Source organism: Dasypus novemcinctus, chromosome 6 (assembly GCF_030445035.2).
Source record: "Dasypus novemcinctus isolate mDasNov1 chromosome 6, mDasNov1.1.hap2, whole genome shotgun sequence".
Taxonomy (NCBI): Eukaryota; Metazoa; Chordata; class Mammalia; order Cingulata; family Dasypodidae; genus Dasypus; species Dasypus novemcinctus.
The window spans coordinates 113,780,963-113,805,911 of NC_080678.1; the positions used below are offsets into that span (position 1 = coordinate 113,780,963).

The window sequence follows — 24,949 nt, forward strand, 5'->3', positions numbered from 1 at the left end:
AAAACTAGAAAGTTGAGATGAAAATCACTCATCATACCAAGAAGAAGGAAAACTTAAATGAGAAAAGAAAATCAACAGTCATCAACACCAAGATATTAGAATACCTGAGGATTCTAAAAGCAGCCATAATAAAAATGCTTTAATGAGCAATGCAATTATAAACATGCTTGAAACAAATGAAAAAAAATTGATCACCGCAGCAAAGATACAAGATTTTAGGAAGCATTGAACAGAAATTCTAGGACTGAAAATTTTCCTGAAATAAAAAAAGTCTCTGGATGAGCTTAAAAACAGGATGGAGGCTGGAGGAAAAAAAAAAAATCAGTGAAAAATAGAAAAATAAAATTACCCAATCTGAACAGCAAAAATAGAAAGGAAAAATGAACAGAGCCTTAAAGAATTGTATGACTACAACAAAACATCTAACATTCATGTCATCAGAGTCCCAGAAGGGAAGGAGGAAGAACATGGGGCTAGAAAATTATTCAAAGAAATAATAGCAGAAAATTTTCCAATTTTGGAAAAAGACTTCAAGGGGTAATATGGGAAAACTATGACAATTTCTACATAATTAGACAATTCTGGTGAAATTTACCAACACTTCAAAAGCTACTATATGGGAAGCGGACTTGGCCCAGTGGATAGGGCGTCCATCTACCACATGGGAGGATGGCGGTTCAAACCCTAGGACTCCTTGACCCGTGTGGAGCTGGCCCATGCGCAGTGCTGATGCGCGCAAGGAGTGCCCTGCCATGCAGGGGTGTCCCCCGCATAGGGGAGCCCCACGCACAAGGAGTACGCCCTGTAAGGAGAGCTGCCCAGCGACAAAGTGCAGCCTGCCCAGGAATGGTGCCACACACACAGAGAGCTGACACAACAAGATGACGCAACAAAAAGAAACACAGATTCCCGTTCCGCTGACAACAACAGAAGCAGATACAGAAGAACATACAGCAAATAGACACAGAGAACAGACAACCAGGGCGGGGGCGGAGGGGGGGAGGGGAGAGAAATAAATAAATAAATCTTAAAAAAAAAGCTACTATAACCAACATGTGATAGATCATTTAAATAGCCCTCAAGTTACTAACAAATTTACTTGTAATTTTAAAAACTCCCCCAAAAATCTCCAGACCCAGATGGTTTCACTAGAGAATTACACCAAATATTTAAAAAACAATTAAACCAATTTTATGCAATCTACTCCAGAAAATGGAAAAAAGGGGGCAAAAATTCCCAATAGAGGGAAGCAGATGTAGCTCAACTGATAGAGCGTCGGTCTACCATATGGAGGGTCCAGGGTTCAATCCTCAGGGCTTCCTGACCTGTATGGAGCTGGCCCATGCGCAGTGCTGCTGTGTGCAAGGAATGCCGTGCCACACAGGGGCACCCCCACATAGGGGTGCCCCACATGCAAGGAGTGCACCCTGTAAGGAGAGTCACCAAGCGTGAAAAAAGTGCAGCCTGCCCAGGAATGGTGCTGCACATACGGAGAGCTGAAACAACAAGATGACACAACAAAAACAAGACACTGATTCTGGGTGCCGCTGACACAGGCAGATACAGAAGAACACAGAGCAAATGGACACAGAGAGCAGACAACTAGGGGGGAGCAGGGAAGGGGAGAAAAATAAATAAAAAATAAACCTTAAAAAAAAATCAATGCAGGGAAGCAGATGTGGCTCAAGTGATTGAGCTCCTGCCTACCACATAGGAGGTCCTGGGTTAGGTTCCCAGTGCCTCCTGGAGAAGACCAGCAAGACAGTGAGCTGGAGCAATGGGCAGATGTGGCGAGCTGACTCAACAAGATGACGCAACGCAGGAGACACAAAGAGGAAAGATATAAGAAAAGCAGAGAGCTGAGGTGGCTCAAGTGTTTGAGCACCTCCCTCCCACATCAGAGGTCACAGAACCAGTTCCCAATGCATCTTCTAAAGAAGATGAGCAGACACAGAGCACACAGCAAATGGATATAGAGAGCGGACAGCAGCAGACAGTGAGTGCAAACAACAGGGGGGGGGAACAGGGAATGAATAAACTAAAAATTTTTTAAAAATAATCAATGTAATCTAGAGGATCAACAGGCTAAAAAGGAGAAATCATATAATCATATCAGTTGACACTGAAAAGACATCTGACAAAATCCAACAAGCTTTCATGATAACCCCAAACGAGTTAGGATTAGAGGGACCACCTCGACTTGATAGCTTGATAAAGAGCATCTAACATAGTTAATGGTGAAAAACTGCATGCTTCCCCCCAGGTTGGGAATAAGGGAAGGCTGTCCACTTCACCACTCTTATTCAACATTGTACTGGAAGTCCCTGTCAGCCAAATTAGGCAAGTAAAGGAATGAAAAGGCAGATTGGAACAGAAGACATTAGAGAGCCCCTTGTGCTACATAGAAAATCCCAAAGAAACTACAAAAACCCCCTGGAACAAATAAGTTAAGCAAGGTCACTGGATACAAGATCAACTGTTACAGATTGAGTTGTGTCCTCCAAAAGGACATATTCATATCCCAACCCCCAGTCTCATGAACGTGACCCTATTTGGATACAGGATTTTGAAGATATGATTTCTTAAGATGAGACCAATCTGGATCAGGCTCTGACAGAGAGAAGAGAGCCATGTGACGGAGGCAGGGATGGAGTTATGCCACCAGCCGGGCAGAACCCTACCGACTTCAGGGGAGCCTGGCTCTGCCAGCAGCACCTGGGTTTGGACTTCAAGCCTCCAGACTGTGGGACCAGAAATTCCTGTTGTTTTAAGCCGCCTTCAGCAGCACCACCCATTTTGTGATACTTAAGTTAGGCAGCCCTAGGGAACTAAGGTGTCAACATCAATGTACAAAAATCAATTGTATTTCTATTAGCAATAAAGTATGTGTAAATCTAAACTAAAAATACAAAACCATTTTCAATTGCTCAAAAAAACTAAAAACTTAGATGTAAATCTAATAAAATATAGATGGGACTTGCATGCTGGAAGCTACAAAAAGCTTATGAAAGATATCCAAGAAGATCTCAGTAAATGAAGAGACATGCTGTGTTCATAGATGGGAATTTCTCCCCAAAATGATTTATTGGTTTACAACTTTTCCTATCAAAATCCCAGCAAGGGAAATCAAGGGAATCCAGAAGAGAAAGGAGAGTCCATCACCATGTGACAGTTAAAACAAGGCCCAACGATAGCTAGGAGTGAGCCCGGAATGCCACAGCCTTAAGGGAGAAAGCATCTCCTTGTTGACACCGTGGTTTTGGACTTCTCCTAGCCTCGAAATCACAGTTAACCTGATGAGGCTGACTGCTAACAAGTTCTGTCCCACCTTATGCCCTGTTCTTTTGGTGATGATTTCACTTCTGTCAGAAGCTGTCCCCTCCAAAGCAAACATGCAATAGAAGAAACAGATCTCAGCAATGGCACAAGACCCACTCAAGCATACTCAGCTATTGCCTTGTTATACACACAGAACCAGCAGAGCTGAGATTTTACTTGGTACATGTGGCTCGGTGGGTCCACACTAGAAAAGGTTGTTTCATGGTTTGAGGATGCTGTTAATATCTAGCTATGCTCAGAGATGCAGCCACCAAGTGCAATTAATGTCCCATGATGATGGAGGAGCTTGTTGTTATGGGAGGAGTGGGGCGAGGGGGGTGGGGGGTATAGGTGACCTCAAATTTTTTTTAATGTAACAACAACAAAAAAAAAGACAAAGAAAAAAATACATATATAGCTATGCAGCTGAAGTGAAGATACTTCAGTCTCCTTTCCAAGAATGGCTTCCAACAAGACATCATGGATTAAAATGGACTGTTCCTAAAAGCAGGCTATCACAATTTTTCAATGGAAGGCTCAGCTTAATCACAGCCACAGGAGCCCAAGTTCAGGAGGCCCAAATCCCCGGCTCTGCCCACTTTATATTTTGAATCCCAGACAGAAGAGATGCTGGCCCTACCTGCAGGCCCCATTCTGGCATCCGGGCTGCTGAGCATCTCTTCTTGTAGGTCGGCCTGGGAGGGCCTCCTTGGGAACTCCCAGGCCAGGCCCTGCACCTTGTGAGACTGATCAATGCTCTTTCATTCTGACGGCCCTTGGGATTTCTCTTCTGACCCTGTGAGAGATGTGAAACAAGATGTTTTTAAGCAGCAGGTGGGTATTCTGTATAAAAATAAGGTCAGGGTGCCAGGAAACAAGGGCTCTGGTCTCCTTCACCTTGGGAATGCTCCTGGGAACGTTTCTTCTTCTTTGTGGCCAGCACTCATGCCATTCAGTGGAGACATCACCTAGCTGGATGTGAACTGTCAGGGCCTCTTAGAAGAGAGGATGAAGATTATACCAAGGGTTGTTTAAGTCCAGTTTTCTGGGTTTGAAACCATCCCAACACTTATAATTTGTCTACAAGGCTTTATTTTCTGACTTTTTGTGTCTATTCCAGAAGCCTTGGCGCTTTGCATTCACATATAACCAAGAGCCATGACCCTCAGTCCTTCTCCAGGCTCCAGCTTGAACCCCAAGAGCTAGGGGCTTCTGTACATTCTCCAGAAAGTAATGAGGGAAGCAGATCTGGCTCAACTGCTGGAGCATCTGCCTACCACATGGGAGGTCCAAGGTTCAAACCCAGGGCCTCCTGACCTATGTGGTGAGCTGGCCCACATGCAGTGCTGATGCATGCAAGGAGTGCCGTGCCACACAGGGGTGTCCCCCACACGCAAGGAATGCACCCTGTAAGGAGAACTGCCCAGCACAAAAAAAAATGCAGCCTGCCCAGGAGTGGTGCCACACACATGAAGAGCTGAGGCAGCAAGATGACACAACAAAAAAGAGATGCAATTTCCCACTGCCGCCAGATAATGCAAGCGGACACAGAAGAACACACAGCAAATGGACAGAGAGCAGACACCTGGGGGGGGGAGCAGGAAGGGGAGAGAAATAAAATAAAAAAATAAATCTTAAAAAAAAAAAGTAATGGGAAGGTCCTAAGAGACAAATGATTCCCAGTCTCTAGAACTAGAGTAAATAATGTCTCACTTATCTGTCACTCATAATGAATTTTTCAGAGTACTTTAAGTATCTGAACTTTTAGAAAAATACTTTGGAGGGAAAATTTCCCCAAATGGATCTCTTGTTTTGTTATCTTTTTAAATATCAATACATCTAAAAATTTAAATATTTTTAAACAACTTTGATAATTAATCAATCAACACTAGAGCTTCTAAGATGCTTTGGCCTGGTGCTACAAAGGCACTCAACAGCTCTGGGTTTTTTTTCCAATCACTTTCTAGTGAATTGACTATAACATTTCCAAAGTTCTGAAATGGCTAACAGACCACAGAAAGACTTTTCTTTAGGAACCTGCTTGGCCTGGCCCAGGGCCGACTGCCGTCTCCCAGCCGAGGTGGGCCGGTCCTGGCAGGTCGGCTGAGCGCACTGTCATGGTCCACACCGCGGATGGGGCAGCCGCGTGCGGGAAGGGGGACAGCCGCACACAGCAAGGGGCGCCTGTGAGGCTGGAGGGCAGGAGGGCTGATCCCTGGGGCGAGGGACTAGGCGGGTGGGGGCTCGCGGGGACTGGGGCACCCAGCAGGGGCTGGTTTCTGGAGCCCAGGCTGCTTGCACAGATGCTTTCCCCGCCTGGTACATCACCAAGGACTCATGCATCTTACACTTCAAACCCACGTGCAACAATCAAGGTGTCAGGGAGAAAAAGCAAGGCTGGGGCAGGGCAGGGGCAGCGCGCATGCCCCAGGGCCCTTCCAGGCCTGCTACTGGCTGCACCCTAGACAAGACAGCTGGCGCAGGGGGAGGAGCGTTTGGGGGATATCGGGGGCCTCGGCCTCTCTCTCAGCCCCCCAGGGAAAAGGCAGGCTGTGGGTAAACATGGCCTCACGGCTCTGCTCCCCCAGAAGCAGGGTCAAAGGCTGCCGGTGGGGGGGGCAGTAAGGGGTGAGAGGTGTCCCAGCGGTTCTGGAAGATGCAGGTGACCTAAGGACGGGGGATAGGCTCACGGACCTCGCAGAGCAGAGGAAGCCAGTCCCCAGGGTCCCCAAGGGCTGCCAAGGGCTGCCAAGGTCCCCAAGGACCCCCACGGCAGCACAGGCAAGGAGGCAGCCAGGGCTCGGCAGGACCCTGCAGAGGCAGGAGGCCGGTTCCCTCGGGTGCAGGCTCAAGGATGGGGCCAGGCCGTGGGACCACCGGTCAGCCAGCGTCCACCACCCCCAGGCAGGAGCAGGTGGTGCAGCCCCTGGAGAAACCGAGTCGAAGAGGAGTCAGCTCCCTGAGGACAGAGGGACAGGAGCTCTCTGAGGGCCGCATGCCATCGTGCACGCCGTGGTCCAGCTCCCCATTCCTGCAGGGACACCCCCTCCCCATCCCGCCGAGCTGCGCTCCTGCCGATCACCCCACAGCCCACAGCGGGCAGGGCGGGGCGCTCTGAGCCGTCCACTCCTGCCCGACACAGGGACGGTGCCCAGCTCTTGGGGCACTGGCACAGCAGGAACAAAACGAATGAAACACTTAGTGAGTCCCAGAAACCGCCCCGGTGCCCCCCTCACTCCGCCAAGCCCTTCCGGGCCCCACTGTGCCCAGGGGCTCCGTGCACCCCGCTGCTGTGGGGTCCCTGCCTCTCCGTGTGAGCCCCAACCTCAGGCCACAGCTTCTCCCTATGGTGAAGAGGGAGGAAGACGCTGCCTGCAGGGCCTCGGGCGCTGGGCCTTTCCCCAGGGCCCAGCCCCCTGGGTGGGTGGCTGTGGGTGGGAAGGTGTGCCCCACAGGTGGGGGTGGGACCCAGGGGCCACCAGCCAATCTCAGGGGCTGCACGGAGCACCCTCGCCCCGGAGCGCCCCAAGATGGGGCAGCGCGGGCTCGGCACCCACTGCGGCTTCAGGCAGCTGCCGCCTTCCAGAGACATGGCCCCTTTGGACACCTGCCCCCAGGGGACACCCAGGCACCCTCCTTCCACCTGCTGACTGCCAAGAGACCTTGTCCAGTGTCCTGCACTGCCCAGCGGGCGCTGTGGGTCCCCAGGACCACCTGGAAGGCCCTTGTTCGCCACAGCAACTGTGCAATGCCGCAGGAGGGGAGGGTGCCCCCCGGAGCTGGGACTGCAGGGTGGGATGGACATTCACGGGGCGCCCACAGGAGCTTCCTGGGTCCGTGATGAGGGCCCGCCTGCTGTCCACGGAGCACACCCCTCCACGGGACCTGTCTGGGCCGGAGGGCTCCACTGGGGAAGTCTGACACAGGACCCGGCCCCCAAGCTCTGAGGCTGGGGTTCCACGGGCTGCAGCAGTCCTGGCACGTGGGGGCAGGAGTGCCAGGGCATGGCCCTGAGGCTGGGCCTTCTGGAAGCCACGGGACTTGGGCTGGGCAGCCTCCACCTTGGGGGCCCATGGAGGCCGCTCTGTGCCCAAGGGTGATTTTGTCTCTGGGCCAGAGGGTGCCATTAAAAGGACATGAGACTTACGGTCAGCCACCCCTGGCTGAGTCTGAGCTCTTGATTTGGGAGGCAGACACCCGCTGTGGCTGGCCTCTGGGAGCCTCGGTCTCCCCATCATAAAATGGGACTCAATGTTCTGTTATGGGTTGAACGGCGGCTCCCAAAAGCACTTGCTTGAGTCCAAACCCCTGAACCTCTGACGGCCCTTGGGATGGGCCCTAATCCAGTACAACCAGTGTCCTTACAAGGAGAGAGGACTGGATGTGGCTCGGTGGTTGAGCACCTGCTTCCCATGTATGAGGTTCTGGGTTCGATCCCCGATACCTCAAAAAAAAGGAGGAGGAGACACACAGAGAGACAGAGGGGAGAAGGCTACAGGGCAGCCAAGGTGGGATGCCCTGGCTTGGCAGCCTGCCCCTGCCAGAAGCCGGCAGAGGGGTGTGGGAAGTCTCCCCTGCAGGCCCCAGAGGGAGCCTGGCCAGGTCTGGATTCTGGACTCGGGGCCTGCGGGAATCCTCTTCTGTCGTTTAAGCCCCAGCCTGTGGTGCTTGGTCGTGGCAGCACCAGGAGTTGAAGATGCTTTCTTCCCCACAAGGTGGATTTGGGGGCGCGGTTCTCCTGCCACTGTGACAGGGATGGGTAGAGGGTGCCCCCTCCCCAGGGGGAGGCGAGGGCTGAGGACAGTGCCTTGGCCATGGAGAGGGCTTGCAGCAATGGCTCGGGCCGGAGGTGGGCAGGAGGGAGCGACGGGCCATGGAGTCTGACATGTCCCCTTCTCCATGTTACAGGGAGGGAAACCGAGGCACAGGAGTGTGCAGAGCCCCAGCTGATGTCCCAAATCCTCCTAGGAGCTGGGGTCAGGCTGAGGACGTGCACCCAGCAGGACGGCCAGTCCACTGTCCTTCCGCCATCTTCGAGCGTGTGGGGGGCTCCTGCTCCGCCCGGCCCCAGGCCTGGCCCCATGCCCACCCTCTGCACCTGCCCCCTGGGTTCTTCTAGACCTCCAGGAGGGGCTCTGAGCACCACCCTAAGGTGGGGTCACACCCAATACCCACAGCCCCATGCACTCTGGGCACAGCCTCTGCCCACCCCACAGAGCAAGGCTTAGAAGCAGCACGGACCTGCTCGAGGTGGCCAGCAAAACAGCAGGGGCCCTGCGGTTCAGTGGTGTGACTCAGGGTGCCCTGACACCCCTGAGCTTCCGGGACAGAGCAAGGCTGGTGCCGCTGGGGGCTCTGGTTCCCCGCCATGGGACTTCCCTCGCAAGGCAGTGTGCCCAGGGGCCCAGCAGCGCTCCAGTGCTGTGAGAACTAAGGGAAGCAAGCCCGCCCGCAGCCACACGCCTGGCACCCTGGAGTGGCAGCCCTGTCCAGAGGAGCCTTCCCAAAGTGCTTGCCCGCAGAGCCGGTTCTTCCTGCCCGTCCACGGGGCAAGGGTTCCCGGAGGAGCGCTGCAGCAGCAGGAGGCTCTGCCGTGCCCCTGCCCACCCGGCCCGGCCTGGGACCCACCTCCCTGCCCACATAAACACCAGAGGAGGGCCGTAATCCCGCTTTGCCTCCAGGAGCCAGGCACCACCCCAGGGCAGGCCCAGGGGTGGCCTGGCTGAGGGACAGCAGCGGTAACTGAAAATGCAGTGTCCTCGGCCATCAGCTGCGAGTCACGGCTGCACCTGTACCAGAGGGGCCGCACAGGTGAGTTGCCTCTTCACTCAGGTGCTCAGGAGCTCAGCCATCAGGCATCTGCCTCCTGCAGGCCGAGGGGATGCCGGTCGCCCCGAACCCCTCCTGAGCCGCCCTCCATGATCAGCGTCCCAAGGCAGGCAGCAGTAGTGTGAGAAGAGACTGGGGTGCAGGGCTGGGCTGAGCAGGGGGCAGCCACGCCCCAGGGGTGTCGGGCAGGCAGGGCCCACCAAAGGCTCCTGCCAGACCTGTGAACAAGGCCAAGCTCAGATCCTCTGCCTGCGTGGGTGTGCAGGGACTCAGAAACAGGCACTGCTGTAGGCTGGCCCAGAGACTGCAGGAAGCGATGCTGAGGAGGCACAGCACAGCGCAGGCTGGAGGGAGCCAGGGCGTGGAGGAGGGCGAGGTGGCAAACACGCAGGGCTGGGCAGATGAGGGCTGCACTGAAGGTGGGGGTGACGCAGGGTGACGCATGAGAGGTGCAGGGAGCTGGGGAGGGGGAAGGCACACATGGTGAGAGATGGGAGATTGGGGGACAGGCACTCAGGGCGCGAAGAGAAGGGGTGTGGGGGGGCAGAGCTGGCATCCCAAGGGCCACGGGAGCTGGGGAGGCCCAGGACGCGTGGGCGGGCTGAGCGTGGTGGGTGGGCTGAGGCCAGCGAGGAGGTGGGAGGGGGGAGGGGGGAGGGTGAGCAGGGGCCCTGGGGGAGGAGCAGGGGTGAAGTGGATGGAAACCATGGAAGAGCCCAAGGAAAGCACAGGCGGGTCTCAGCAAGCTCCATGGCCCGGGACAAACGCCCAACACCCACCCCCAACAGCACTCCAAAGATGGCCAGGAACAGGGCAGGCCCACAGAGAGACAGCGTCCTGCACTCCCCCCACAGGCCGCCCTGCTGCAGGAAGAGCTCAGAGAGCGTTAAAGCTCGGAGCCATCCATCTTCACCGGTGAAAGCTGCAAAGTAACTTTTCTTTTTAATTTTTTACATTTAATTTTTAATTATTTTTAATAAAGGTACTTAAAACAAATACATAGTTTTCAGAATCAAAGAACTGTAAAAGCCTTCTAAAGAAAAAGAAATGATATTCCTGTTTTTCCTTAGCGTATCACTTATATTTTGAGTGGATGTTGAGAGAAGAGCTGCCATAACCCACTGGGTGGACTGGGGGAGAGGGTAAACTACAGCATAAACTATTATCCATGCGGAGCAGCAGTGCTCCAAAATGTAGTCACCAAACACAAAGTAACTTTTAAGGTAACACAGAGCTCAAGGCAGGGTAAAGGCCAAGGTCACGGGAGGAAAAGGAGAAAATGGGTGACAGAGAGGTTTCCATGGACGTCATGTGGGAGGAATGCCGGCCCTGGGCCACAGACAGCGATTAAAACACAGCCCATCTGAGTGTGTGTGTGCACACGTGTGTGATGTGTCTGTGTGTGCATGTAGCCCTGTGTACGTGTGTTTCTGTCTGCATATGCGTGTTTGTGTGCCTCTGCATGTATGCACATGTTTGTGCATGTATATGTGTGGTGAGTGTGTCTCCATGTCTGCATCTAGCACGTGTGTGTATGTCTGCACAACATGTGTGCAGAAGTGCTGGGAAGCATACATGTTCCATGTCACATGTACGCGTGTGCATGGACTCACACAGCAGGCGATCACAAGCACTCTCAGGATAGGGGGGCCTCATCTCTCTCCTGCTCTCTTTCGACTCCTCTTCTCTTCATTTATCCCTGTTGGCTGTTTCCCACACTTTCTCTGGTGAATATGTATGGCTTTGTCATCAGCATAAGAAAAATGCACGTCCTCCTAAACCCAGGGCATGAGGCTTCCGCAGTAGCCCCCTGGGGGAGAGGGAAGGGGGTCCCTGCCCTCGGGGGCTTCCTCGCAGGCTCCTGGAGAAGGGAGACATGTTCCCACCACTGGGTGTGACCCAAGGAAAGGAGGGGGCCCTGGGCCCAGGGCAGAGGAGATTTGTGCCCTCCTGGGTGGGTGTCAGGAGAGGCTGCATCAGGCTGCATGCGACAAAGGCCCCTCGACACACCTCTCAACTCTTGATCGTAAGGAACCCAGGAAATCACCTCCGTTCTCTCACGACTGGAAACGTGTTCTGCCCTGCGTCCTGAGCAGTGCACACACTTTGCCTCTCCTTTCCTCAGACCCCCTAACTTCTCCTCTCCAGCTGGCAGAAGGCAAGGCTCTGCATAGGTGCCAAGCTGTGCCACCCTGCAGGAGCTGATCTGGGGCAGCCCAGCAGGTCCCCGAGCCAGCCTATCACACACCCTCCCCTCTACTTCGTTATTTCCTCCAAATCTTACACTATTCCCCACCCCCAAAGTATTCCTTTCTCTCCCCTTCTGCCCCCAATGCCTTTCAGGCCCACCCTGCCACCTCTTCCAGGAAGCCTCCCTGGCTCCTCGGGCATCCTCAAGGAATGCACAGCCTCTTCACAAGGCGCACCTTCCACTCTACCCCGCTCAACTCTCAAGGGTGGGGAGTGGCTCCCTGGAGGGCTGCACAGTGAGGCTTCTGAGCTGGGGTCTCCGTGGACTCCCATGTTCTGAGTTAGATTAATGATGCCTGCCGCAGGCCAGGCCAGGGCAGAGCAGGCGCAGCTCTGGATCTGCATCCCTCTGGCTCCTCAGTGCCCCTCATTCAACAACTGGCTGGTACTTTGCATTCCTAACCAGATTATTCATTTACTCGTTAAAGAAAAAAATTAGTGTTTACCATGTGCCAGGGTCTTGGAGACACAGTGCCCGCTCCCTGCGTTTACCTTCTTCAGGAACGGGTCATGGGAGGGGATAATGATAAACAGATCAACAGACAAATGGAAGGTGGTGAGATAGTCTGTGGACAGGCAGTTGGGGTGTTTACATGCAGGGAGGGCTGTTGGAATCTGCTGGCTGGGACATACAACACCTGAGAAGAGGTAGTGGACACAATTCATGGGCAGACGTTAAAAGGGGTAGATAAGATGTATTTGCATTTTTCACCAGTTCTTTAAAAGTAAACATTTTTTGCCTCTGAAAATATTCTTTACCAAACACTCTACCCTCCCCACCCCCCAAAATACAGCTACACCATTATCAAATTGAAAATAGGGGCATCTTTATTTTTACAACATCAAAATGTTTTTTCACATGATCGATAATGGAAGCAGTTCTTGAAGCACCTGTATCACAAGAGGCTGGTACTTAATAAACAGCCTGTGAAAGTTAAGTGATTTCAAAGGAGCTCTTCATCATTAATTCTAAAACACATAATCAGGATTGAAGTTGAAATATGTATGGGATATCAGTCACTTAGTAATCTAGCGGTGGCATTGATAATAATTCACTCTGAAGCAATGGCAGAAGCATCTGGTCTTTCCCATGGTGGAAGCAGGACAAGGCACCTGGCAGGGGAGGGGACACGAGCATGTGTCCAGAAGGAGCTCATGGCCGGCAGCACAGAAGAACACTTTATTTAAAAAAAAAAAAAAAAGAACAGGATTCATGGCTGAGGAGAGATTAAGTGGCCAAGAGAACCTATAGTGACCGGATCAAAACTACCTGATTCCCAAAAACTGTGGAGACAGAAGTGTGGATGTTTGCAGGTTTAGGGAGCCCCTTGTGAAGATGGGGCCTTATAGAATCCCAGTGAAATTATGAGAGTGTGTTGTCTAAATGCAGCCTTCAAAGGGACCCGGCTTGGCAAGACAATTCTCAAATTGCTCCTCAAGTCCCAGCAAGACTTTAATGGCCAAAATTGCTGACTCCTCGGTTAGTTTCATTTAATGATCATCTGGCTCTGCTCTGGGGGCTGGAAGGAGAATCTGCAGAGGGGGGTCCTGCCTCTCAACACAGCAAGCTCCTTCCCTCCACCCGTCCTGCTCAGAACACCAGGCAGGGTGCAGAAACTGCGCTTATATATCTGCTGTGGGAAATGGGGAGTTAGGGCTTAATGGGTTCAGAGTTTCTAGGGTGTAGAAACGTGTTGGTCACGGATGGTAGGGATGGTAGCACGACATTGTGAATGTATTTAATACCACTGAACCCTATACCTGAAAGCAGTTATCTTGGGAAATTTGTTTTATGTATGTCACCCTAATAATTTTTTAGAAAAGAAAAGCCAAAAAGCAAACCCAGGGTAAAAACTACTGACTTTTAATGATTATGGACCTATTATTTTTGCTTGGAATTTGAGGGTAAAATATCAATCAAATTGACTGTTAAAAAAATCTGTTGGATGATATTGAGGAGCTAACGAGTCAGTAAATGATTATGACATGGCCAAGATGCAGGAAAAAAACAGATGCAGATGGAAAAGCCTAATATTTGTGCCCTACAGGCACTGGCAGTTCTGGAATAGTGTCAAAATTTAGAGGTGGACGTGGTAGTAAAGGAGGCACAAAGGAACATGTGCAGAACAAAAGAGAACCGAAAAATCAAAGGGCAAATAATTCTTTACCCTGCTACACCTGAAAGATTTCTCCATTAAAGAAACCACACTTTGCTACATTACAGAGGAGAGCATTCTATAACTGGGAATTGTGTAAACAACCCTAATAGCCAGGCCTACCAAAGGAATCCATAAATAAAAGGAGTCTCAATTTATACTACATTGCCATAGGAAGAAAACAAAAAATGAAAGTGAAAACGGCCATAAACAACCATGAGGCAGAGGAAAACTGAATCACACTCCAAACTAAATTAAATTTCCTCAAAAAAGCATTTGGGGGTATGAGAAAAATACCTTCAACAGGATTATGAAAATTAAGAACATAAATGGACAGAAGACAGGAGAGAAATGAAGCAAAATTCATTGAACTCAGGAAACAAATACGTAAAGTTGACAATATCACATCAGCAATTGAGACTAAATTAAAGATGCCCAAAGAATAATAGAATGAATAAAAATGTAATTAAAAGCACTGAAGAAGGAATGGAAAACATTCAATAAAATTAAAATAAGGGGAGGGGTTAAAATGAATGGTAGGCAAATAAGTAAAATCCAGTATGCATATTGTTGGATTCCTTTAAGAAGAAAAACAAAACAACACAGTACAATATTTAAAACTCTAATCCAAGAAAAGTTTTTTTTTCTCCCCAAACTTAAGATCTGAATCCCAGGGCTCACAGTCGGACCCGGGTGGCGGGAACAGGCGTTAAGGCCCTCCGCTTGGGGTTCGGGCGTACTGCCCGCCCCTCTGCCCAGCTGCACCCGCTTCCCCCTCGGTGGCCTAACCCCGCCTCTCCCCCGAGGGCCACCGCCGCGCCATGACAGCCCCGCCTCGCTGCCGCCGAGAACCCTGGCTACCCTGTCTTCTGCCCGCAACCAGTGATGCACTCCTGCACGAGCCTATCAGCCATCTGCCGGCCCCCGGCCATGCCCCCTGCCCCTCCCCCATCTTCGCCCTATATTAACCGCTGTACTTCCTGAATAAATCAGACTTGCGCACAGATCCTGGTCTCCTCGGTAGTCTTCTTCCCACCGCGCGTCCTCCGCACCTTGCCGGCCCCGGAGCACCTTCTCGGAAGGCCCCTCCGTGTGTTGCAGCCCTCTGCCTGAGCCCACACCGCCCCTGCAGCGGCCCTCCAGGCGAGCCCACACTGCGACATTTGGCGTCCAACATGGGGGCAACAACTTCCCGGCCAGACCCCCACCCGCCTCGCCCGCAAGGTAAGGACCCCCGTCTTCGCTAGGCCCCGCCGTCGGCGCCATGGGCGGCCGTCTTTCCTCCCACCAGGCGCCTCAGGTTAGGGCCCTTGCCAGCCTTTTAGACACCAATCATATGAATGTCTCAGTAAAGCAGCTCCAAATGTACTGGGACCTTTTGCTGCCTTTCAACCCCTGGCTCTCCACTTGCCAGCTGTGGGACCCGGACACATACACTAACCTCATTGACCGCGTCATGGCGGCTATGGAATATGAGAACAAGCGTTTTCCCCCCAGCCTTCTCCCCACGCTCATCGCCATTCGCTCGTGCCTCCAGGGCACCCCCGTCAATCGGGTCGCTTTCCACTGCACCTGCGGTAAGAGCAAGGGAGAGGGGTCTCAGTCAGACAGTGATTCCAACACCGAGTCCTTGTCCAGCTGCCTCAACAACGCCCTGGACTCTTGCCCGCCCAAACCAGACGCGCCTACCCCAAGATGGCGAACTTCCGCCTTCTTCTTGGGAGGATAAAGGGAAGTCCCTCCCCCTATACCCGCCCCCTCCGGCCACGGCGCCATCTTGGCCCCCACCGGAAGAGGAGCGGCCGCCATCTTACAAGCCGCCTACCCCCTGGGGCAGTCCGCCATCTTGTGAGGCGCCGCCATCTTGGGACGAGCCACGTTCTCTCCCCACCCCCTGGGCACCCCCCACTGCGGATCCCTCATCCGCCAGAGGGCCCATGGGTACTTGGCCCCCACGGGCAGAGGCCCCCGCGCATCAGATGCCGCTCTTATACCCGCTGAATGCCGCCCCCTCGCGGCACCGTCCGCAGGATCGGTACCCCTTTACAGCCGACAAAATAAAAAACCTCCACAAGGCAGTTAAAGAGGACGGCCTCGGTAGCCCGTACGCCCAACATTTGCTTGAGGAGCTTAGCACTCAGCTCGCGGTTCCGTATGACTGTGTTTCCCTCGCTCGGGCCATTCTAACCCCCGGCCAATTCATCGACTGGCGTGCTCACTTTACATCAGAGGCAGAAAAGCAAGTGGCACACAACGCCCGTGTCGGGGCTCGCCATCCCCCGGACGCTTACACAGGCATGGGCCAATTTGCCAATCTGGCCCAATATCACAACGCCCCCCCCCCGAGTTCTGGCTCCAACTTCACGAGCTGGCTTTACGCGCTTTCCGCAGCTGCTCCGCCACCAGACCTGAGCCACTTGCCAAGCTAGTCCAACGAAAAGACGAAGACTTCGCCGACTTCGTATCCCGGGTTCAGGAGGCCTGCAAGTGCAAGGTCCCTGGCGAGCATGCACAACAAGCCCTTGCCCGGGAACTCATTCTGGAAGGGCCACCAATGCCTGCCGACAAGACATCCTACCAATGAAGGAAAGGGGAGTACACAACTGGATCCTGGCATGCTCCCACATAGACCCGCAGGCCACCGTGCTGGCTCAGGCCATAGCCACGGCCATGTCCCTCTCCTCCAACTGCTTCAAATGCGGAGAAACCGGACATTTTGCCCGCGAATGCCCTCATGCTGCCCGACCACGACCATCCACGAACACGCCTCGAGACACCGGAGGAGCCAGGCCACGCGCGCCTCCCACCCCATGTCCCCGCTGCGGCAAAGGATACCATTGGGCCCATACTGCCACACCGCCAACAGCCAACGGCAGCCTTTAAACGTGAGAGGGGGCAGGCCTCAGCCCCGCCAGCAAGAGGCACTCATCCACGCCACCACCCCCTGCCGTAATGTGGACCGTTCCACTGGGACCCAAGAAACCAATAATGGAGTTAGAGGTTGAAGGCCAATGGTTCGAGGGAATCCTTGACACCGGGGCAGAAATATCCTGCTTCCCAGAAACAGCCGCACACAACTGGGGTGTGCTCCCTGGCCCCCGCGTCATTGGAGCCACCGAAACAGCTCCCTCATTCCAAACCAGCCAAGATCTTATTTGGAAGGACAAGGAAGGCCACCAAGGCATCTTCCACCCCCTTGTCCTGCCCGGCATCAACAATATCCTCTGGGGCCAGGATGTCCTCTCAAACTGCGGAGCCATTCTATCCACGGCTCCCCCCCAATGATATACGCCACTGCTCGCATTACACCTCCAGCACCCACTCCTCTTGAATGGGATACCGAGGAGCCCATTTGGGTGGAGCAGTGGCCCATCTCATCCCAGAAACTCTTAGTTCTCCGAGCTCTTGTCTATGACCAGCTCGACGCAGGACACATTGAGCCATCCACCAGTCCGTACAACTCACCCGTCTTCGTCATTCAGAAGAAGTCAGGCAAGTACCAGCTCCTCCACGACCTGCGTGAGATCAACAAGCACATCCGCCCAATGGGCTCCCCCCAAACGGGGTGCCCCCACCCCATGGCTATACCTAGACACTGGTGCACCGCCACCATCGACATCAAGGGGTGTTTCTTCTTCATTCCACTGCACCCAAAAGACCGCCCAAAATTAGCCTTCACGCTCCCGTGCACCAATCACCAAGAAGTAGCTGAGCGTTACCAATGGCGAGTCCTCCCGCAAGGAATGCGAAACAGCCCGGCCATCTGCCAGCTTTATGTCAATAAGGCAATTCAGCCATTAAAGAACTTTGCATACATTGTTCATTACATGGACGACCTTCTCGTGGCGCATGAAACCCCCGGAGGCCTCCAAGCCATCGTCACGGCATTACTGCGCCATCTCAACAACCTTGGCCTACAAGTCCAACAAGATAAGGTACGCATGGAGCTCCCCTTCACCTTTCTAGGCTTCAACATCCACAACACCATTACGCCTGCGGCCCCCCAACTGGCCATTCCGCAGAAGCTATCTCTGACAGAGCTACAGCAAATCTGTGGGCACATCAATTGGCTCCGTTCGGCTCTCCCGATCACCACCGCTCAACTACAACCCCTCTTCACCCTTCTGCAAACCGACCAAGACCCTCCGCAGGCCGTAACAAAGAAAATCGCTATTACCTCGGCTGTGCAGGAGGCCATCCGAGCTGTCAATGATGCCCTGCGAGAATGCCAACTGCAGTGTCACGACCCCAACCGAGCCATCTTGGCACTGATCCTGCCTACCACGGGTATGCCCACCGGGCTCCTCTGGCAGAAGGGGCCCCTTCTCTGGCTCCATACTGCCAAAAGCAAGCTCAGAAAAATCGGCCTGCAAGTCACCCTCTGGATCTCCTTGGCCATTGACCTCGTCCGGCAATGCACCCACACATATGGTACTCCCCCTGACACCATTGTGTGGCCGCTTGATGCCAAGAAAACCACTGCGCTGCTTCTGTCCAGTCCAGACATGCAAGTCCTTGCGGAACTCTTCCATGGCAAATTTGACAACCACTATCCCAGCCATCAGCTGTTTCAGGGCATCTCCCAGTTATCCTTCATCCCTCCACCGCACCACCCCTTCCCGTCTCGCCGCCCCTACCCACATGCCACCACCACCTTCACTGACGCCTCCAAGAACAAGTTCGCAGCTGTCATCTACTCGCCTGGTACGTCAGAGCCTCAAATGCTCATCCACATCAATGTGAACTCTGTCCAGGTAGGAGAGCTCCAAGCCGTCGTCCTAGCTCTCCGCGCCTGTCCCGACAGACCCCTCAACATCTTCACCGAAAGCCTGTACACCTTGCAAGTCTGCCAAGTCTTGGCTTTCGCCACGTTTTTTCCTGCCAAAAGGCCTATCGACCAAGCACTCCTAACTCTCCAGAGTCTCTTGGAAAACCGCACAGTGCCCTGGTACATCGCCCATGTGAGGAGCCATTCTGGCCTTCCTGGACCTATCGCCGCCGGCAATAACCTCGCCGATCAAGCCATCCAAGCCCTCCCAGCCTCAGTAGAGTGCTCGGGAGGCCGACCGCCCGCCCCTCCACCTGGCGACCTCCTCAACCAAGCAAAGCTACTCCACTCTCGATTTCACTTCTCTGCCAGGAGCCTTCACAAGTTGTTCCCGGAACTTTCCATCCAGGCCTGCAAGCACATGGTCAGATGCTGCCAAACCTGTGCACCCCTTCTGCCCCTTGGGCCACTACAGCCGCAAGGAGTTAATCCACGTGGGCTACGCCCCAATGCCCGATGGCAAATGGACGTCACCCACGTGCCCCAGTTTGGCAGGCTCAAGTATCTCCATGTGGCCATCGACACCTTCTCCCACCTGTGCTATGCCGTTCCCCTCCCAGGAGAAACAGCCAAGCACTGCATTCAGGCCCTCAGACAAGCCATCCTCTTCATGGGAGTCCCATGGGACCTGAAAACCGACAATGGACCAGCATATCGCAGCGCTTCCTTCGCCGCGTTCCTGAGACTATACAACATCACTCATCACTTTGGAATTCTGTTCAACCCCCAAGGTCAAGGCATGGTTGAACACACTCATCTCTTCCTCAAGCATCTTATTCAAAAGGAAAGGAGCAACCATCCCCGCCACACACCTGGAGAAATTGTCACCTCTGCCTTAATCCACCACAACCTCCTCTGCTTTGATGAGGATGGCCTTTCCCCAGTACATGCTCATTGGGGCCCGTCCTACCAGCCCACACAGGCCCCCCTTGTTCAGTGGAAAGACCCCAAGACTAATATCTGGTCAGGGCCTGCCCCCCTTCTTGCCCAGGGTAGGGGTTTTGCTTGTGTCTTTCCAGATGACGCCGCCCAGCCCATCTGGATCCCAGGACACCTCATCCGGCCTGCCACTGCCGAACCGCCTGACCCGGAGAGAGAAACGTCGCCAGCGACACCTCGCCCCTCAGATGGCCATGATGACCCTGAATGCCGAGCCCGACCCTCTCCGCCAACAAGTTCTGCGGCTACTCCACCTAGCCCAAGCTGAAAGGGCCCGGCGGCCGCCGCCACCCACCTTCACCCCCCCCAAGACAGGCTTCTCGAACGTGCTGCCTGGCGAGGCCCCCCCCCAACAAAATGAGCGCTGGCCCTTCCTCTTCCACCTTCTTCGGCGCTTAATAAAAGAAAAGGGGGAAATGTAGGGTGGCACCGTGTGGGAGCGTGGCAACAGCAAGGGTCGGCTCGTCTCCAGGCACCGGTGCGAGTCGGACCCGGGTGGCGGGAACGGGCGTTAAGGCCCTCCGCTTGGGGTTCGGGCGTACTGCCCGCCCCTCTGCCCAGCTGCACCCGCTTCCCCCTCGGTGGCCTAACCCCGCCTCTCCCCCGAGGGCCACCGCCACGCCATGACAGCCCCGCCTCACTGCCGCCGAGAACCCTGGCTACCCTGTCTTCTGCCCGCAACCAGTGATGCATGCCTGCACGAACCTATCAGCCATCTGCCGGCCCCCGGCCATGCCCCCTGCCCCTCCCCCATCTTCACCCTATATTAACCGCTGTACTTCCTGAATAAATCAGACTTGCACACAGATCCTGGTCTCCTCGGTAGTCTTCTTCCTACCGCACGTCCTCCGCACCTTGCCGGCCCCGGAGCGCCTTCTCGGAAGGCCCCTCCGTGTGTTGCAGCCCTCCACCTGAGCCCACACCGCCCCTGCAGCGACCCTCCAGGCGAGCCCACACTGTGACATTTCTTCTGTCATTTCAAGTCTGCTGTTGTATGCCTCTAATGTGTTTTTTTATCTCACATATCATGTCTTTTGTTCCCATGAGCTCTGTTACTTTTCTATTCAGGTTTTCAAATTCTTCTGTATGCTCGCCCAAGTGTCTTCTTGATGTCCTTTTTTCATTAGCCATAGTGTCTTTCAACTCATAAATTTTGGAAATTTATATGCATCTCAATTAGTTTTCTGAAGTCCTATGTCTCTTCTGGGACTTTGATTTATTCCTTTTCTTGGGCCATTTCTTCCATTTTCTTAGTATGGCCTGTAAGTTTCTGCTGATGTCTAGGTGTCTGTTTAGGATGTTGAGTTTATTCAGATGCTCGATCTCTCTCTCTTTCATAGGGATTTATTGGTGGGAGGCTGTGTGTTACTGCTATTCTTAGTTCAGCTTGTTCTGGGTCTTTAGGATTGTCCCTGTTATTACCTCAAATCTGGGCCCTGCACCCAGTAATCGGTTGCAGACCCACTTCCAAGGGCCTTGGGGAAGGAGATTGTAAAAGCCAGAAAAAACCTTTCTTACTTATTTACTTTTAATTTCCTTGCATACACTTCCCTAGTCCACCCGCTGATGGTGCTCTTTGGCAGCCCTCACAGTTCAGTGCCTTGTCAGAGTGTGTTTGCTGCAACACAGACTGGATCACTGTGATAGGGAAGGCTTCCTGGAGGCTAAGAGACTTGTGATTCAAACTTTCTTAGAGGCAGTTCTCCAGCCTTTGCCAGCAGCCACCTCCCTTTTCCCAGGTAGGAACTAATTCCACTCCCCTCTGCATCTTCAACAGCCAGTCCTGATGAGTAGAATGGGAAATGGAGAGAGCTGGATCTCTTTAGTCCCTTGCCAGCAACCAAGACAAACAATGGCATGGCCGTGCCTGGCTGGAAGGAAGGGCTCCTGGAACACCAGGTCAAATTTGTGGGTCAAAGCTGAGTCAGCCTTAAGCCGTGTCTGTCTCTCTCCCCTTTCCTGGGAAGGTGGATCCCTGGGACCCCCTTTGTCTGTAGCTGCTAGTACAAGGCCCGCGAATTCAAAAGTATCTGTAGCAGGGGAAATGGCTGTGGCTCAACCAACTGGGCTCCCGTCTACCATATAGGAGGTCCAGGTCTCCTGGTGAAGGCAAGCTGGCCCATGCACTGAGCTGGTCCACGCAGAGTGCCAGCCCATGCAGGAATGTGACCCCGTGCAGGAGAGACACCCTGCGTGGGAAAAAGCAACCTCATGCAGGAGTGCCAGCCAACACGGAGAACTGGTGCAGCAAGATGACACAAAAAGAGACACAGAGAATAGAAAATAAGAAGACATAGCACGGGAGCTGAGGTGGTACAAGAGAGTAATTGCCTCTATCCCACTCCAGAAGGTCCCAGGGCAGCTTTCTCAGAGCCACCTAATAAGAATACAAGCAGACACAGAAGAACACACAGTGAATGAACACAGAGAGCAGACAACAGTGGGAAGGAGGGGGTGAAATAAATCTTTAAAAAAAAAAGGTAGTTCAACTTTAAAAAACAAAACAAAAGTATCTATAGCAAGGGTTCTTTTTTTAAAAAAAAAGATACATAGATTACATAAAATGTTACATTAAAAAATATAGGGGTATAGTAGGGATTCTTAACCTTTTTTGTTCCAGGGATCCTGTATTAGTTAGCCAAAGGGGTGCTGATGCAAAATACCAGAAATTAGTTGGTTTTTATAAAGGGTATTTATTTGGGGTAGGAGCTTACAGATACCAGGCCATAAAGCATAAGTTACTTCCCTCACCAAAGTCTATTTGGAGCGAGATGGCTGCTGATGTCTGCAAGGAAGGGTTCAGGCTTCCTGGGTTCCTCCGTTCCTGGGGCTTTCTTTTCTCTGGGTTCAAGGTTCCTTCTTTCCTGGGGCTGGCTTCTCTTTCCTCCACATGCTGACTTCCTGGGGCTCCAGTTTAAATCTTCAGCATCAAATTCCAATATCAGAAACACTTACATCAAAAGCTTCAACTCTGTCCTTTGCCATGCCTTTTATCTGTGAGTCCCCACCCACCAAGGGGTGGGGACTCCATGTCCTAATGACGTGGCCCAGTCAAAGCCCTAACCATAACTCAATCATGCCCACTAATAGACCAGATTACAAACATAATCCAATATTTATTTTTGGAATTCATAACTATATCAAACTGCTACAGACCCCTTTGCCAGTCAGGTGAAAACCATGGACCCCTTACTAAGTCTACACTACACTGTGTGTTATTTAATAAATATATCACACCTTCACCAACATGTCCCCACAAGAATTTTTTTTTTTTAATTCAAATCAAGCTCATGGACCCCTTGTTAAAAACCCTGGTCTATAATGGGTTGGGGGAGGATGCTGGTAGTTGCAACTGTGGCTTTTAACTCACAGTTTTGCAATTGCAATTCTTTTCCTTTGCCCTTCTCTTCTGGGCAGTGTCCAGCCTTCCCCTGGTGTCCTAAACCCTAGAATATTTTTTTTCCATGCTGTTTCTGCCTGTCTTCTATTTTTCTGAGAGGGAAAAGAATCCTGTGTCTAGTCTACCATCTTCCCAGAGGTTCTCCCATACTTGCTATTAACCTGAGATAGAAAATCTCCTATTGAAATGCTGAACAAAGTTGATTTCAGCATTGACCTATGAATCCAAAATAATGCAAAACAACAACATCCACTGCTGTCTCTGTGGTGAGTAATGAACTGTGTACAAGAGAGACCTTTCCTCAACATACCACCCATTATTCACATCTCTCGCTCACCTAAGGAATGCACACTTCTTTGTGCTGTGTTCTCTAGCACAATGCCCATCCCCTATGAAATGTCCAGTGAACATCTGTGGATGTTCACAGTGTGATTTAAACTACTATAGGTTTGTGTAGTTAAGAGGTGCTGACAATGGGCAATAAGATCATGAGGTGGGGGGCAAAAGGCCTTAAAGAGAAAAGCATACCTTGATGTAGCAATTTGATATTATTTATGAATTCCAAAAAGAAGGATTATGTTTGTAAACTGGGCTGTTCCTCTTTATAAAAACCAACAGATTTCTGGTACTTTGTACCAGCACCCCTTTGACTGACTAATACACGTGATTAGACCCTTCTTTTCCTGCCACACCCTGTGCTGTTTCTGGCTCCAGGGTATTTGCTCCTGTAATTGCCTCTGCCTGGAGTGGCTATGCCTTCCCTCCACTTCACCTGGTCACCTCAGAACAGAATATTCAATCAATATTTGTTTCAAGTATCAAGAGCAAAAGCAATGGGATTATGTTCCAGAAATTTGTATATCCCTCACTTCACTCAGGACCATCTACTTTCTTTGAGGGGCTCCGTGTACAAAAATCATTAAAAATTTCAAGAGGATGACAGTATAGCATTAAACCAAGCACCAGGCCTGTGTAAGCATGGACCCAGACTTCCCATACCATATTTTATTTACCTGAATTTATATATCTGAATCCTCCAACAAACTGTGAAGTTCCTAAAGGGCAGGAACTATTCATATGGTAGATTATCAATAACTGTTTCTTGAATGAATGAATGAGTGTCATTAATCTTGAAGAACGTATACGATTTCAAAAGAGAGAAATGAAACCTCACAGGTGAAGGAATAAATAAAGCTAGAACTGAAGATCAATGTGCAGGGTTTGTTTGGGGAAGAAGGGTCCAAATGACAGAAATAATATGATGAGAGGTTTACAGTGTCCCGTAAGGATGGAGTTTCAGAAATACTTTGAAAAAGCTTCCTGGAGAAGACTTGATCATTCACTGTCTTCCAGGCACTTGCTATGTGCTGAGGAAGCATCAGCAAATACAACTGATTTTCTCTCTCTTCTCACACAACTTAAAATGTAGTGGATGGGAAGAAGATATGGCTCAAGCGATTTGGCTTCCAACTACCATACGGGAGGTCCTGAGTTCAGTTTCCAGTGCCTCCTGGAGAAGGTGAGTTGGCACGGTGGGCAGGCACAGAGAGCTGATGCAACAAGATGGTGCAACAAAAGAGACACAACAAACCAGGCAGCTGAGGTGTTTCAGGCGATGAGCATCTCTCTTCCACATGGGAGGTCCCGGTTTTGGTTCCTGGTGCCTCCTAAAGAGAAGATGAGCAGACACAGAGAGCACATAGCAAATGGACACAGAGAGCAGACAGCAACTCCAAACAACAAGGGGGAAGGGAAATAAATAAAATAAATCTTTAAAAGAAAAATGTAGTGGAAGAGGCAGATATTAAAACAAGTAAACTTAAAAAATGAAAAAAGGAAAGTGTGAAGATGGGGGGAGATATAAAATAAATAGGTTTTGGGGAAAATTAACCTAACTTCAGATCAGTGCCTTGACCAAGTGGCCTTTATGCTGAGATCCACCAAAACTGCTGTTATCCAGGTTCCAGAAGGCCTCCACATCACCAAATCCAGCAGCCAGTCTCAGTCCTAGGCTAACTTGTACCATCAGCAGCATTTGCTCACTCTCCTCGAAATAATTTCTTCACTCAGCCTCCAGAGCACCAAGCTCTTCTGATTTTCCTACTTGGCTGCAGATTCCTAGTCTCCTTTAATGATTCTTTCTAAACCCTCCCAACCTCTACATGTTAGAGCAACAGGGGTTCTCAGAGTGCAGTCTGGGGCCCCTGGAATCCTTTTAGGAAGTCAGTG

At 51.9% G+C, this 24,949-nt stretch overlaps 1 long non-coding RNA gene across 1 annotated transcript; it reads right to left on the minus strand.

Annotated features, from left to right (window-relative positions):
• Positions 1-12,224: 12,224 nt before the first annotated feature.
• LOC139439243 (uncharacterized) lies at positions 12,225-22,462 on the minus strand. The gene is made up of 3 exons (XR_011649091.1): positions 22,072-22,462; positions 14,995-15,125; positions 12,225-12,575 (listed from the first exon to the last, which is right to left on the minus strand). It is a non-coding gene; the product is annotated as an uncharacterized lncRNA (long non-coding RNA).
• Positions 22,463-24,949: the final 2,487 nt, after the last annotated feature.